We start from the raw sequence: 12667 nt of genomic DNA on the forward strand, positions 1-12667 counted from the left end.
ACGCCCGGCTTTAACCCTCTCCCTGCCGGGGAGGAACAGGGCTCAGGGCCGGGAGTTGCGGGGGAGGGCAGAGGCCTCGGACTCGGGCTGACGTGTACCCCTGCCGTGCGCCTTACGTCCTCCTTATTTGTGCAATGGGAGCAGTCGTTCCCCCCTCCCTGCGTTGTGGCGTTAGTCTAAACGGGCTTCCCCAGGTGAGGCCCCTAGCACGCCCGCCGCGGTAGACACCCAATTGTTAGCACTTACCAGGGTCACTTCAGGGAGGCCTTGCTTTCAGTCTCCTAACCGCGCCGGATTTGTCTCCCTAGCTCGAATCACCATCTAACACACTGCTTTTTTACTTTATTGAATTTATTGTCTTTTACTCACCACCGTGGATAACGGTGGCATATAGTAGGTGCTCAGTCAATTCTTGAATGAACTTTCGTGCATGAAATGCATGAACTTTCTCTTACTAATTCATATCTCCCCCTCCCCATCGCATCTAATCATGGTGCAAATTGTTTTTAACTTTCAGGGACCTAAAGTAAAAAAACAGCCTAGAAACTTCAAGGTGCTGTTTAAAATACTTTGGATGTTTATCAAGCGCTTACCAGACGCGCCGCCCTACCGCTGGAGGCGGGAATGGACTGAAAGGGGAAAAAGGAACGTCCTCCGCAGTTTGTCTACCTGGGCACCTGCGCGGGACACAGAGGCTCAGGTAAGGACGGTGCGTGCCAGCGTCCCGAAGTGCACCTGGCCGGCAAGCGCGAGCCAGGACGGCCGAGGACCTGGAGGTCGCTGGAGGAGAGGGGCGGAGGGGCCTGCGGCACAGCCGGAGTGGAGTCAGGGGGAGGGCCAGGCTCCAGGGTTAGGCTTTGCGGAGGCGGAGGCTGGGGACTGGGGGCTGGGGGCTGGGGGGAAGGGGAGGGGGCAGATCCTGCGCCAAGGTGCAATTGTGAAGAGTCGGAAAGATATTCAAAATCCAGCCGGTATCCCCACTCCTTATTCGGTGGAAATCACCCAAGAGAAAATAAAATTGTCCACTGCAGCAGTTTGCAGCAAGGTAATTGGAAACACCCTAAATGTCCCGCAATGATGGGATGGTTAAGGGAATCACGGTAGATCAGATGAAATATTCGTCACCCTTTATAAAGGGATATTTCTAATGACTTAAGAGGCAATATGCAAACTTCCTATAATGAATGAGACATTAAACGAGGAGAGCAGGGTGTAAAAATGTTCCCAATTAAGGTGAAATAAATATGCCTCATGGTTAAAAACCAGAAAAGAACCTCAGAAATTTGAATTATGTTAAGAGGCTGAAATACAGATGTATTGGGCTAAATACAGATGAATTATATTGGGCTAACATATCCTTTTATGTTTTAATATTAATTCTATAAAACTGTGTACCAAAGCCAAAATATACAATCTTTACCATAACTCTCTGAGAATGAGAATTGTAAGTGGTGACTCCAGCTCTAAGTGTGGGCATATATGTGTATATAATTGTAGGGTTTTTATTACTTTTATTTTATTTTTAATTTTTATTTATTTATGATAGTCACAGAGAGAGAGAGGCAGAGACACAGGCAGAGGGAGAAGCAGGCTCCATGCACCGGGAGCCCGACGTGGGATTCGATCCCGGGTCTCCGGGATCGCGCCCTGGGCCAAAGGCAGGCGCCAAACCGCTGCGCCACCCAGGGATCCCTTTTTATTACTTTTAAACGTTAGTATATGTTCTTTATGAAAATTGCTAAGTCCTTGGTAGAAAAACAGAATACTGAAAGTACTTGCGAAACTAGGAAAATCTGAATGACATTGGTAGATTGAGCCAATATTAATATACTGGTCATGATATTATTTTTTATTTATTATTTTTACTAGTTAAAATTGAGATATAGTATGACACAAAATTCACCCTTTTAAAGTATACAATTCAGTGGTTCTTAGTATATTCAAAGAGTTGTGTACCCATTCACCACTAATTCCAGAACATTTCATCACTCCCAGAAGAAGCTGGTACCCATTAGCATTCCTCACTCCCCTCCCTTCCCCAACCATTAATCTACCTTCTGTTTCCATGGATTTGCCTCTTCTGGATATTTCATATAAATGGAGTCATACAATATGTGGCCTTTTGTGTGTCTGGCTTCTTTCACTTAGCATAATGTTTTCAGAGTTCAACCACATCATAGTATCAATCAGGTACTTCATTGCTTTTTATTGTTGAATAATATTCCATTTTATGGATATGCCACATTTTGTTTATCATGCATTAGTTTATGGACTTTGGGGTTGTTTCTACTTTTTGACTTTCATGAATAATGCTGCTATGAACACTTGTATACAAGTTTTCATGTGACATGTTTTCATTTTTCTTGAGTGCATACGTAGGAGTAGAAATGCTGGGTTATGTGATAACTGTTTAACTTTTTGAGAAACCGCCTATTTTCCAAAGCATCAGTACCACTTTATATTCTCACCAGCGTTTTCAATTCACCACCAATCTCTCCACATCTCAGTAACACTTATTATTGTCTTTTTGATTATAACCATCCTAGTGTGTGTGAAGTGGTATCTCATTGTGGGTTTTTTGTGTTTTTTTTTTTAAGATTAAAAAAAAAAGAATATTCACGAGAGACACAAAGAAAGAGACCCAGACATAGGCAGAGGGAGAAGCAGGCTTCATGCAGGGAGTCTTTTTTTTTTTTTTTTAAGATTTTATTTGTTTATTCATGAGATACACAGAGAGAGTGAGAGAGAGGCAGAGACAGAGGAAGAAGCAGGCTCCTCACAAGGAGCCTGATGCGGGACTTGATCCCGGACTCCGGGATCAGGACGTGAGCTGAAGGCAGATGCTCAACCGCTGAGCGGTCCAGGCGTCCCTGTGCAGGGAGTCTTATGTGGGACTCAATCCCGGGACTCACAGGGCATTTATATATCTTCTTTGAAGTATTGTCTACTCAAATCCTTTGCTCATTAAAGAAAAAATTTTTCAAAAAAAAAAAAAAAAGAAAAAATTTTTCTATCATAGGGTTGTAAGATTTCTTTATATATTCTGGATACTAGATCCTTACAGATATATATGATCTGCGAATATTTTCTTCCATTTTGTGTGTTGTCATTTCACTTTTTTTTACAGTGTCCTTTTTTTTTTTTTTTTTAAGATTTTATTTATTCATGAGAGACACAGAGAAAGGCAGAGACACAGACAGAGGGCTCCATGCAGGGAACCCAATGTGGGACGATTCCGCGTGTCTAGGATCACACCCTGGGCTGAAGGCGGCGCTAAACCGCTGAGCCACCGGGGCTGCCCTTACAGTGTCCTTTGAAGGAGAAAGGATGAGGTCCAGTTTATCTATTCTTTCTTTTGTTGCTTATTCTTTTCTTTAAGATTTTATTTATTTATTAATGAGAGACAGAGAGAGAGGCAGAGACATAGGCAGAGAGAGAAGCAAGCTCCATGCAGGGAGCCTGATATGGGACTGGATCCTGGCACTCCAGGATCATGCCCTGGGCTGAAGGCAGGCGCTCAGCCGTTGAGTCACCCACGTGTCCCTTGTTGCTTAGTCTTTTGGTATCCATATATAAGAAATTGTTGCTCAAACCAAGCTCATGAAGATTTAACCCTATTGTTTTTTCCTAAGAGTTTTATAGACTTACCTCTTACATTTTAGGTTTTTGACACATTTTAGTTTTTGTATATGGTATGAAGTAGTGGTCCAACTTCATTTTTGTTTTCTTTTGCATGTGGATATCGAGCTGTCCCAGCACCATTTGTTGAAAAGACCATTTTTTCTCCCACTGAATTATGTTGTTACCATTGTCAAAAAAAAAAAAATCACCAGTAGTGTATGGGTTTATTTCTGGACTCTAGATTCTACTCAATTGATCTATATACTATAGTTGGTTTTTTTTAAAGATTTATTTACTTATTTGGGGGGGGGGGATAAGGGAGAGGGGTAGGGGGAAAGGGAGAGAAGATATCAGGCGGACTCTGTGCTGAGCGCACAGCCTGACCTGGGGGCTCAATTCTATGACCCTGAGACTACAACTTGAGCTGAAATCAAGAGTTGGATGCTTACCTGACTGCACCATTCAAGTGCCCTGTGTAATGTAGTTTTACAAGATGTTACCATCGGGGGAGACTGGGTAAAGGATACATGGCATTTCTCTGTATTATTTCTTTTTTTATGTATTATTTCTTATAACTGCTCATGAATCTATAATTATCTCAATAATAATTTAATTTTAAAAAGTAGAGATGATTTTTATTACCACCACCACCCCACCTGTGCCCTTAAACTAAAACAACTATTTTATTCTAAGAATTTTTCTAGCCTTCATCTAAGGTGGCTATTCTCACCCTCCAGGTGGCACCAACTCTCTTTTTTACCTCTAGTTTCTCACAAGCCAGAGTAGGAAAAGGCCCTGCCAGGATCTTTTGACACAAGCAGGGCCCCTTGCCAGGCTCTGGCGTCCACCAGGAAGACTTGGGGCAGTTTCAGAGCCCTGCCCTGCCCTGAAGGTTCCCTTAATGTAAGAGGGAGACTCGGGCCTACCTTTGCTTTAGGGGCAGCTTCTAGCCTCATAAAATGGAATTGCCCAGTCAAAGAAGCCGTCCACTGTTTTTTTCTCTGCTTATACTCACCTTTGAAAGCATTCATTCATTCATTCATTCATTCAATTAGCTCTTACTGAACACCCACTTTATATAATTCTTATAAACATAGCAATGTAGTACAATGTAGTCTCTACATGTAAGATATTATCTTAATAAAAATTAGACTTTTTGGGGATTCCTGGGTGGCTCAGCGGTTTGGCGCCTCCCTTTGGCCCAGGATGCGATTCTGGAGTCCCGGGATTGAGTCCCACGTCGGGCTCCTGGCATGGAGCCTGCTTCTCCCTCCTCCTGTATCTCTGCCTCTCTCTCTCTCTCTCTCTCTCTGTCTATCATGAATAAATAAATAAATCTTTTAAAAAATTAGACTTTTTTCAGGATCAGATAATGAACATAACTCCCTGCATACCTTTGCAAACTGTAAAGGGCTACTCTATAATAAGATACAATCAATGCTGGGACAGGAGGATGACAATGTAAGTGCTGACATTTATCAAGGACTCACCAGAAGACAGATACTTCATGTATTTTATCCTTAAGCCACCCAAAGAAAGCTCAAAGTAAACACCACTGCTCCTATAGTCACAAAAACCCAATCTCAGAGAAGTTACATACATTGCCAAAGGATACACAGCTGCTGAATGACAGAGCTGGCTTTCATAACTAGATTTCCAGGTTGCCAAAGACTGCTGCTGCTTCTCCTTAACCCCAAGCTATCAACTGAAAAGAAATTTCAGGAAGAAACCACCTCCAGGAAGGTTTGTGCTGAACACATAGTTACTAAATGACCTGGGTCAGCTTCCTAGATATACTTTCTTTATGCCGTTTCTTCCAAGCATCCTAACCCGGTTCTATTTATAAACGATTCCTGAATTTAGCAAGAGACATTTCCCAGGTAATGTAATATATTTCTTTTTTTTTTCCAATTAGAAAAAAATGTAATATATATTTGGAGGGAGGAAACTTTAGAACAATACAACAAAATAAAATGAAAAGGACAAAATTATTCCTTTTTTTCTTAGTTACATCTTTATATTTGGTGCATACAAAAGAATTTAATTGTAATAAATGTGTAAGTTTGGGGGTATAAGAATGCAATGACCCTCCTGAACTCACTTCCCAGGTGCAGATCTAGAACCTTACCAATAATCAGAGTTCCTTTACATGATCATCCTCTGCTCACCCCCAGTAGTCACTACCATCCTTAGTTTATTGTCTCCCTACCATTTGAAAAAAATAAATCAGGGATCCCTGGGTGGCACAGCCGTTTAGCGCCTGCCTTTGGCCTAGGGCGTGATCCTGGAGACCCGGGATCGAGTCCCACATCGGGCTCCCGGTGCATGGAGCCTGCTTCTCCTTCTGCCTGTGTCTCTGCCTCTCTCTCTCTCTCTCTCTCTCTCTGTGACTATCATAAAAAAAAAATCATCTACATATGCATGCTTAAAAATAAACATTGAAAAAAAAAGAAAAAAATAAACATTGTAGGTTTTTCTTGATTTTGAGCTTTATAAACACTACACCATAGGTTGTATTCAGTGGGTGAAGGAATAGTCTTTTCAACAAATGGTGCTGGAACAACTGGATATCCACATGCAAAGCCTCCTTTTCACTGCTGCATAATACTCCATTGTGAATATACCACTGTATGCTTACCTGTTTTCCTATTGCTGGTATTTAATTTGTACCTAATTTTTTTAATCACAAAAAAACCCCCACCCACTGCTATGAACATTTTTATGCCTGCATATATACAGGAATGCCTCTTGGACATACATAAGAAAAAGAATTGCCTAGGTTATTAAACCTTGCGAGATAGTTGGCAATTGTTTCCCAAATTTTTGTACCAGTTTATATTTATACCATAATCTCCCATCCTCTCCAATTCAGTATTGTAAAAGTTTTTGTTTGTTTGTTTGTTTGTTTGCTGACCTAGTGGCTATAAATGGAATCTCACTAAAGTCTAATTTGCCGGCAGCCCCGATGGCTCAGTGGTTTGGCACCACCTTCAGCCCGGGGTATGATCCTGGAGACCTGGGATCCAGTCCCACATCAGGCTCCCTGCATGGAGCCTGCTTCTCCCTCTGTCTGTGTCTCTGCTTCTCTCCCTCTCTGTGTCTGTCATGAATAAATAAATAAAATCTTTAAAAAATTTTAAAAAGTCTAATTTGCTTTTCCCTAAAGTTGAATATCTTTTATCTGTTTATTGAAAAATTATGAAATTTCTCTGAAATGCCCATTCATGTCCTTTGTTGTTTTGGGGTAGCCAATATAAAGAAGTTCTCTATATCCTATGAGTGCTAATCATTGTTGATTTATTGCAAATATCTTCTCTCAGTTCATAACTTGTCCCTTCTCTTTCTTCATGGTATATTTTGATAAATGGAAGTGTGAATATTTAATGTTGAATTATCAATATTTTCATTTGTGGGTTGCATTTTTTTTTTTTTGTCTTTTTAGGGAAATATTTCCCTTTCCCAAGATTGGGAAGATACTCTTCTATATCAAGTAATGTTCCATAGCACTTTCTGCAGTGGTGGATATGTCCTTTATCTGTGCTGTCCAGGATAGTAACCACTAAATGTGGCTAGTGTGACTTAGGGATTGAATTTATATTTAGTTTAATTTAATTTAATTTAATTTTATTTTATTTTATTTTTTTATTTAGTTTAATTTTAATTTAAAAATAATTGAAGATAGCCACATGTAGCTAGTGTCTACTGTATTGACCAGTACATTTTTATGTTTTCTTCTTTATTTCTTTTTAAAGATTTTATTTATTTATTCATGAGAGACACAGAGAAAGTGGCAGACACATAGGCAAAGGGAGTAGCAGGCTCCATGCAGGCAGTCCCATGCAGGACTTGATCCCAGGACTGTGGGATCATGCCCCGAGCCAAAGGCAGACGCCCAACCACTAAGCCACCCAGGCATCCCTGTTTTCTTCTTTAGAAGAAATTATGCTCTTCACATTTAAGTTCTAACTTCATCTGAAATTTTTTTGTGTGGTGTGAGATAAAAGGCCCATTTAATTTTTTTTCCAAAATATTTATTTATTTTAGAGAGAGACAGAGACAGCATGAACAGGGGAAGGGGCAGCAGTAGAGGGAGGAAGAGAATCTCAAGCAGACTCCCTGATGTGTGGAGCCCAACAAGAGGCTAGATCCCAGGACCCTGAGATCACCACCTGAGTGGAAACCCAAGAGTCAGACACTTAACTCACTGAGCCACCCAGGAGCCCCTATCTTTTCCTATATGGATAATCAACTGCCCCAACACAATGGATTGAATTATCCTTTCTTTCCATGCTGCTCTGCAATGCTACTATTGTCCTGTATTAGTCTTTCACTTACATTCTGCTTATATATCATATATCAAAAGCCCATTTCTATGGGTCTGTTTCTAGACTCCTCTATCATTGTCAACTTGTCAATCCCTGTGTCAATTCCATACTGTCTTTTTTTTTTAAATAAAGATTTTATTTATTCATGAGACACAGAGAGAGGGGCAGAGACATAAGCAGAGGGAGAAGCAGGCTCCCTGCAAGGAGCCCAATGTTGGACTTGATCCCAGGATCCTGGGATCATGCCCTGAACCGAAGGCAAATGTTCAATCACTGAGCCATCCAGGCATCCCAATTCCACACTGTCTTAATTATCAAAGTCTTAGAATAAATCTTGATATCAATATCCAATAGAGAAAGGCCTTCAATATTATCCTTTTTGGAGAATCCTTTGCCTCTTCTTGGCCTTGTCTCCTCATTAGAATTCCTCCAAATAAAGCTTATTCCATAAACAAACCTGTGGGTTTTAACTAGAATTGCATTAAATCTGTAGGTTCCCTTAAATTATCTTGAGCATAACCATCAGTTTTATATATGTATGTAACTTTCTGGCTTTTTAAAAAAGTTAACCTTATGGTCCTTACATTTTCTCTGATGGCTCCCACATACTACTGGGGCATGATGGGGCCACCAGGTGCTGAGCCATGGATCACATGTTCATTCCTATCTAATTGTACCACAGCCCTAGGTGGTGGGGTTGCCCTCGTTGTCTCCATTTTCCAAGACAAGTGAAGGTTACAGAATTTGATGACTTTCCAGAAGTCACCTAGAGGATACCCTGGAAGAGCCAAGTCTTTTTCACTTCAAAACTCTACGTATAACCTACCAAAGTGTTTTTAAACCACCCCTACCCCAGACATTTAGTTGTTTCCAGTTTTCCTGTGTGTAAATGACATTGCAACAAACATCTTTGTTTTTTTTAAGATTTTATTTATTTATTTGATAGAGAGGAAGAGTAGGAGGAGTAGGGGGAGGCAGGCAGAGGGAGAGGGAGAAGCAGACTCCCCATGGAGCAAGGAACCTGATGTGAGGCTTGATCCCAGAATCCCAGGATCATGACCTGAGTCTGAGGCAAATGCTCAACCAACTGAGCCACCCAGGTGCCCCAACAAACATCTTTGGTATACATTTTGTCTCTGTTTCTCTTTGTTTCCCTAGGCCACAGGGGAGGTAGCCCCTTGTCAAAGGATATGCTGACACTGCCTTCCAGAAAGTTCATGTCAGTTCCACTTCCCCAGTTTGTTTTACTATCAGCATTTACCAGTCATTGCCCCTGGTGAACAACCAGAAAAGAAACTGATATTTCTATAGCTACTTCTTTGGGCCAAGCATAGTACTAGCTCACTCTCTAATATTACCTCATTTATTCTCACGACAATGTCAGGAAACCAAAGCACAGAGAGGTACACTCATTTGCCCAAGATCATACAAGCTAGGAATACAAGCAGCCGAAGTGTTACACTCTACCTTAAAACTTTCCAAAGGATTCCCCTTGCACTTGAAATAAAATCCAAACTCCTCCTTATGGCCTATGAATCCTTAATGCCCTGCATCCTCCTCTCTTGCCTACCATTTTCCTCTCCAGTCATACTGGTTTTCTTTTTGTCCTTCCAGCTTTCCATGATCCTGCCCACCACAGGGCCTTTGCCTAACCATATCCCCACATATTTTACATGGCTGTTGCTCTCTCACTGTGACTCAGCTGAAAGGCCACCTCCTCAGAGACGTGGTCCTGACCTCCACACCTAAAGTACCACCCCTCTCTTTTCCACAATCTTGTTTTATTTTCCTCACAGCAATTTATCACTGTCAGATTGATCACTGATTTGCTTGCTGGGTTTGTCAGGATCCTCCAGAATAACAGAAACAATAAGGTGTGTGTGTGTGTGTGTGTGTGTGTGTGTGTGTGTGTGTGTAAAGAGAGTGAGAGAAGTTGATTTACTATAAGGAGTTCACTCATGCAGTTATGGAAATGGGCAAGTCTCATGATCTGCAGGGTGAGTGGGCAATCTGAAGACTCAAGAGAGCTGATGATTTGGTTACAGTCCAGGTCCAAAGGTCTGAGGACTAGGAGAGAAGATGCTGTAGTTATTGTCCAAAGACCGATAGGTTCAAGACCCAGAAAGTACCAATATTTCAAGTCCAAAGACAGAAGAAAGGCTGATGTCTTAGTTTGAAGGCAATCAGGCACGTGTCATTTTCTCTTAGTCAGCAATTTTGTTTCATCCAGACCTTCAACTGATTGTATGAGACCCACCTACCTTGAGGAGGGCAATCTGCTTTACTTGATCTACTGATTTAGATGTTAATCTCACCCCAACACACGCTCCCAGAAACACCCAGAAAAGTGTTTGACCAGACATCTGGGCCCCCATGATCCCGTCAAGTTGACACATAAAATTATTGTCCTCTCTCCACCTTTAGTGGCTAAGGCAGCTCCTTGAGTGCTCGGTCCCTGGCACATGGAAGATTGTGTTAGTTGAATGAATAGCAGTTGAATGAATGAATGACAGAGTCTAGATTCTAGCCCTGATCTGAGCAATTCCACATTTATTCTTTTTCTGTGATAAGTTACCTCACATTGATCACTGGTGGTTTACTGCAAAGAAGGTAATGTAACATCTAAAGTCAAATCAGTGTCCATGTGCAAATGGGTGATTTGTGTGTGTGTGTGTGTGTGTGTGTGTGTGTGTGTGTGATGAAAAGACCCTGGACTGAGAGTCTGAGGGCACTACTCAGCTTCTTTTGGACCCTTGGTTTAAGGGGTTAACACCCGGGCTGCTCTTCTCTGAGCGTGTGACTGTGAGCCAACTGAAAGTCAAGTTACCTACAGCAAAGCTTCAAGGTTACTGAGAGATGATTTCCTGTCACTGCAAAGTAGGAAGAGAAGCAGCATCTGCAGGAGGGGTAGAGTGGCTGAATACTTATTAGTGATTCATCAGGAGCTGGTGACAATGAATAGAAAGGGTTAGAGCATCTCCACTCATCAGTCTGTAGAATAATGACCTTCCAATATATCCAAGGGGAGTATCTATGATAATCTCTGAGGGGCCCACCCCTAGGTGACTGCTGTATACAACCCATAATGCCTGGGCCTAGTAAATGTTGGATTGTTCCGGGGCCTGGGGATTCTACAGTCAAAAGGCCCCCACAACAAGTCTGCCTTTACATAGATGGCTAAAATACACATGCATGTTGTGGTGGAGTGTACACAAATCACACTTGTGTGAATAAAGCAGGAACACATTTTATGTGCAGGGACTTAGTTCTGGCATTGGCCTGGAGGATGTTTATGGTGCAGTTTGTAAAGGACCTGAGTCAAAACTCAGGAATCCCCAGGAAGTTCAGCCATAGGAGTAATTTCATTTTCTCTTTCAAAAAAATGTCATTGGGGAGTTACTATACATTATGCTTTGCTTGGAAGAGACTTGAACAGGAGTTGGTGTGCTAGGGAGGAAGGGCATGGAGCTGGACTATCCAAGAGACAGATTAAACATATATTTGTACCCAGCCAACAGGGGCACCAAGAGGAAAATGGGAGAGAAAGAATGAGAATCCTTGAAATAATTAAATATTTGATATTTGCCACCTAGAATAGTCATCAAGAAAAAACATGAGAACATTGCTGGTTTATGTCTTGTTTTTTATTTTGCTTCAGACGTGGGCAGTTGAGCAAACATTTTACAAGCTCAGGAGCCATTCAGGTTGGGTTCTAGTCCCACTTGACATAGGTGCCATAGGTTTTAAACATGATCATTTTTTTTTCCTATTTTTAAAAGGAAAAGCGAGTAAAACCCTCTTTCCAACTACCATTTATCTCACCTTCTCAGGAAAGAAAACAGGCAATCCATAAAAATTATGTAGATGATTCCTGGAGCCCCTGAGTGGCTCAGTCGGTTAAGTGTCAGACTGTTGACTTTGGCTCAGGTCGTGATCTCAGGGTGGTGAGATTGAGCCCTGCATCTGGCTCCATGCTCAGTGCAGACTCTGTTTGTCTCTCTCCCTCTGCTCCTCACCCTACTCTTTCTCTCAAATTAATAAATCTGTAAAATCTTTTAAAAATATTACATAGACAACTCCTTTTTTGTTGTTTTTTTTTAAGATTTTATTTATTCGGGATCCCTCGGTGGCGCAGCGGTTTAGCGCCTGCCTTTGGCCCAGGGCACGATCCTGGAGAGCCGGGATTGAGTCCCACGTCGGGCTCCCGGTGCATGGAGCCTGCTTCTCCCTCTGCCTGTGTCTCTGCCTCTTTCTGGGTCTCTCATGAATGAATAAATAAAATCTTTTTTTAATTATTATTATTTTATGATAGTCACAGAGAGAGAGAGAGAGGCAGAGACATAGGCAGAGGGAGAAGCAGGCTCTTTGCAGGGAGCCTGATGTGGGACTCCGTCCCCGGACCTGGATCACACCCTGAGGCAAAGGCAGACGCTCAACCACTGAGCCACCCAGGTGCCCCTACATAGACAACTCCTTAAGTTTACTTTATTCCTTTTTGCATACTATGGCCAACCCCCCTCTCCACCTTCACCCTTTGAGTCTGCTTTGCCTGAGGTCTCCGCCTTTATTCTATGATGACTGCAGGAGTTTTTGTTTCAGTTCTATTGTTCAACCTTTAAGCCACATGCATTTAACCAATAACTACTCCCTCCTTGGGACTCACAAAATGAAGTGATATATTACTTATCTCGTGCTATGTAAGAATCACCCCAAACTTAGCT

At 41.8% G+C, this 12667-nt stretch overlaps 1 protein-coding gene across 4 annotated transcripts in view; it reads left to right on the forward strand.

Annotated features, from left to right (window-relative positions):
• The first annotated feature begins 42 nt into the window (after positions 1–42).
• The window catches only part of LOC112660683 (CCHC-type zinc finger nucleic acid binding protein), a 68836-nt gene continuing 56211 nt past the window's right edge, over positions 43–12667 (forward strand). For all 4 annotated transcript variants that reach the window (XM_035702473.2, XM_049097650.1, XM_035702478.2 and 1 more), the window contains exons 1-2: positions 43–194; positions 518–700. The gene's annotated coding sequence lies outside the window, so the exon portion shown is untranslated. The remainder of the gene's footprint in view (positions 195–517; positions 701–12667) is intronic.

Source organism: Canis lupus, chromosome 20, assembly GCF_003254725.2.
Source record: "Canis lupus dingo isolate Sandy chromosome 20, ASM325472v2, whole genome shotgun sequence".
Lineage (NCBI taxonomy): Eukaryota > Metazoa > Chordata > Mammalia > Carnivora > Canidae > Canis > Canis lupus.